Here is a 3929-nt window from a genome sequence, read left to right as displayed (position 1 = left end):
GACCTGCGCGGGTCACGTGACTGATTACAACCTCCACTGACGTCACTGATGACAAAGCTGACAGCTGTGACAAAAGTAAAACAAACGTCTGAGATGTGAGGAAATGTTTTATGTAAAATAGTTTATAATGAGAAGCTCGAATGAATATAAGAGGAATAGGAAAACACATTTGTGTTCTCTTAAAAGCCTAATTATTATCATTATGGTTACAAAAGACTATCATTTTTACGACTGTGATTATTTCTGTTGTTTATTTAACACATTTTTGTTATTATTATTGATATGATTATTATATTAATATATAACTCATCCTCTAGACATTTTTGCCCAAACACAAGGAATAGCATGTTATTAAAAAAATAAATAAGCAAAGGAAGCATAAAATATATTTATTTGATTAACTGTCGATTAAATGTAATTGTTTTGCATGTCATTTATTTAATTTTTCAGCTGATGTAAAGATATTTAATTTAATTCCACCCAAAAAATAAAACATCAGATCCCTACATTTGAGAAACTGGAATTCGCACATTTTGGGGTTGTTTGCATAAAAGATTACCGAGTTATCTACCTGGCTTTTTATCTGTTTTCTGGCATTCGACTGAATCACAGTAAAATTACCTTAACATTACTGAAATGTAGGTGAACAGGTTAATCTCTATCTATCTATTAAACATGTGAGAAGTGCAGAGAATTAAAAAAACACATAAACTATTTTATTTGTTAACTTTGAAGAAATGCTTAAACTTTTTCTGACAGTAACTGCAGTCAGCAGACACAATGTCTCATTTTTGGACGGGCTGAACTGATGCAGAGGAGTGAGAGTGCCTGATGTGGCTAGAGACAACATGGCCTATTGGATTGCCCTCTGCTGCCCTTCTGTGGTGATGCCAAGACATACAGTTCTGTTGAAATGTACGAATGTCCATATTTGTGTATACCGGAAGATTGCAGGTCTTGCTGTGTAATATTTGATGTTGTAATTATCTTTATGATAATAAAACCAACAGGGTTTTGACATTGTAGTTTTGTTGTCATGAGAGTCACATACATTTGAAACTAAAAGATTGCTTGGATGAAAAAATAGGATATAAGAGAGGCAGAGTTAAATAAATCTAATGTTACCATCACACTGTGCACTGTTTGCCTCTTTTCAGTTGAGAAGATTTTGTTGAATAAGAAAAAGGAAAAATATGAATGTTTTTTTTAATGAAAAACCTGAATACTTCAAGCTGATTGCCTCTAGCTCTTCAGCAGCAACAGACAGTGTCAGTGGTTTTCATTTATCTGTCTGAGATGTAATCATACACAGATTGAAATCTGACTACAGTCAAGGTTATCTGTGCAGAAAGGGGAAACAAATTATCATCTGCCTCCCAGGCTTTCTCATCACACAGGGATGTTGCCTTGCATTCAGATATATGTGTTCACAGGAAAAGAGGCAAGGTGCTGAATCTCTGAAATGAAGTGAGTTCAAACTAATTATACCTGCAGTTTATACCAGAATGTATTATGTAGCCTACTAATACAATTAAACAGAGCCACTTCAGTGGATCAAACCATCCACTTCCATTGCTGTTTTAAAATAATATTCACATTACAGTAATCCTTCCAAAGGGACTTCCAATAGGGTTAGGGGGACAAAATCCTCTTTCTGTGCTGAAATACATTTAAAAGTTAATCTGGAGGAAATGTGAGGCTTCTGAGTTAGAAAAAAGAGGAAGGTGTCCTCTTGGTTAAAGTATTTTCCCTCATTAGGTTGTGTTATCACTTGAAGGGATGGAAACCAAAAAAGGGAATTTAATATTAAAAACAATACATCTTACTTCAACTGTAAAAGCCTCATATAAACTTCAGATATATTTTGAAAGTGTGGATTGTGTCCCCCCTCTCTAAGAAGCAATTAAACTGAACAAAAATATAAAAGCAACACTTTTGTTTTTGCTCCCTTTTTTCATGAGATGAACTCAAAGATCTAAAACATTTTCTAAATACACAAAATAACCATTTCTCTCAAATATTGTTCACAAATCTGAAAAGATCTGTGAAAGTGAGCACTTCTCCTTTGCCGAGATAATCCATCCCACCTCACAGGTGTGGCATATCAAGATGCTGATTAGACAGCATGATTATTGCACAGGTGAGCCTTAGGCTGGCCACAATAAAAGGCCACTCGGAAACGTGCAGTTTTGCTTTATTGGGGGGGTCTGGGGGGGTCCTAAAACTAGTCAGGTTTAACCCTAACCCTAACCCTAACATGTCACCCACTGACACATTAAAAAATGTTTTAGGGTTAGGGTTAAACCTGACTGGTTTTCGGACCCCCCCAGACCCCCCCAATAAAGCAAAACTGCACGTTTCAGAGTGGCCTTTTATTGTGACCAGCCTAAGGCACACCTGTGCAATAATCGTACTGTCTAATCAGCATCTTGATATGCCACACCTGTGAGGTGGGATGGATTATCTCGGCAAAGGAGAAGTGCTCACTATCACAGATTATTTCAGATTTGTGAACAATATTTGAGAGAAATGGTTATTTTGTGTATATAGAAAATGTTTTAGATCTTTGAGTTCATCTCATGAAAAATGGGAGCAAAAACAAAAGTGTTGCGTTTATATTTTTGTTCAGTGTAAGTGAGGGGACTCGATGGAATGTCTAATATGGGAATGTCTACTACATATTGAGTTTTAATTTGGGCAACTGACTATTGTTCTAGGCATAACAAGTGGTCATAATTACATTTCATATTATTGTCAGTCAAGATCCTTGACTTTATAGTAACTGCAAAGTACAATGGTTACTGTATAAAACACGAGCCTGAAGTCATTTCATCGGGCCGAAACATGAATATGTCACATCACTTGACTTGTTTTGCAGGAGCAATAAATCAAAACACAGTCAGCTCCTGTGGGCGTTCCACTCTGTCAAATAACAAGGAGAATAAAAAAAAAAATGGCCCCGGTGAAGAAGGCTTGTCAATACACTTCTGCTGTGGGAAACTGAGCATACATGGGAACAACCTATTGAGACTAAAAACAGCAAAGAGAAGTGAGTATTTTTAAGCTTAACAGAGTCATCTGAACAGAGAATTTGTACTGGTACAGCACCTTCTGTTTTATCTCAGGATACTCAGAAAGGGGGCTACATGGAGAAATAAAGAACTATGTGTAAGGGGTTATTATGAGATTTAAAAGAAGACCAATACTGTCACAGCTTTACTGTCTCTCGTGCGGAAATACAATCAGTCATCTTTAAGGTGTAAGCCAGCATGTCACTATTTATGATTAAAGACATTATGATTTATAGACATTCAATATCCCTGATGAAAATTACAAAATAAATGACCGTATTGCAGCCTGATGTAATTAGCAGAAAATACAAAAACCTTGACACAATGCAGATAATATGTCATGCAAGCCACACCAGTATGACAAGCCTCCTGCATTGTTGTTGTTGTTATTCTATACCCAAAGGTCATGTAAGAAACCGTTATGCCAGACTGGTTCACTAAGGGGTCCCCATTTCATGAATAATTAATCTTGTAGACTCATCCATATTAAAAGCTTCACTCCTGCATTCAAGTTTAACCGTGGCCTTGTAAAAAAAAAGATGTTGGTTAAGTTCCTCTCAGTGTCCTATAGGCCTCTTTCATTACATTTGCAAAACAGTCATATAATCAAGGATTTACTTAAATGTTTCCATTTAATATTGTGTTTGTGAAACATGTCTATGCATTGCAAACCTACTTGAATAATCTTTAAATTAGACGTTGCTATTTGTACAAACTCTGCCATGTGCTTTATTTCTTTGACAAGTTGCCTTTGTAATAGATTAACAAGATATTTGAACTTTCAGAAATAATCATTTGATTAAAAAGCCCTTATCTTAGATTTCAGTCCATCAACATAACGGTTGCATATTTTTGATC

This window comes from Notothenia rossii (assembly GCF_949606895.1).
Source record: "Notothenia rossii genome assembly, chromosome: 5".
Lineage (NCBI taxonomy): Eukaryota > Metazoa > Chordata > Actinopteri > Perciformes > Nototheniidae > Notothenia > Notothenia rossii.
Note: the sequence above shows the minus strand (reverse complement) of the source record.